The sequence below is a fragment of the Centroberyx gerrardi genome, chromosome 7 (assembly GCF_048128805.1).
Source record: "Centroberyx gerrardi isolate f3 chromosome 7, fCenGer3.hap1.cur.20231027, whole genome shotgun sequence".
NCBI lineage: Eukaryota > Metazoa > Chordata > Actinopteri > Beryciformes > Berycidae > Centroberyx > Centroberyx gerrardi.
Window position 1 is genome coordinate 31,210,952 of NC_136003.1, and position 440 is coordinate 31,211,391.

Below are 440 nucleotides of genomic sequence, written 5' to 3' on the forward strand. Positions count from 1 at the left end.
GAGCACGCCCAGGTCTTTGATCAGAGGTGGTACTTGGTTCAAAAGTTTTAGAAGCACTGGTGTGCCGTTTTCCATCCGGGCCATGAGCAGCAATTTGAGGGTCACTTAGACCCTCACTCTGTACCAATAATCCTGTGGAATGACACACATGGCTCATTAAAATGACATCACAGGACCTCCCCTGGTGTTTTTAAAAAACATGAAAGCATCTGCCGATGGCGTGAGGTAATTCCTCTTGGGTTCAGTGCAGCTTCACTTGATTCCAGAATTTCCTTTAAGACTTTAAGAGTCAAAAGTTCACCTTATCTCTGAGAATCAAATGTTCATCTTACTTTATCTTAAAACCAGACTGAATAATTTATCAAGAGGGATGTTCTGCAGGGGTTTGAGCAAGTTGTCTCTCCAACCATTGTTGCCAACATCCTCCAGATCGTCTTTGG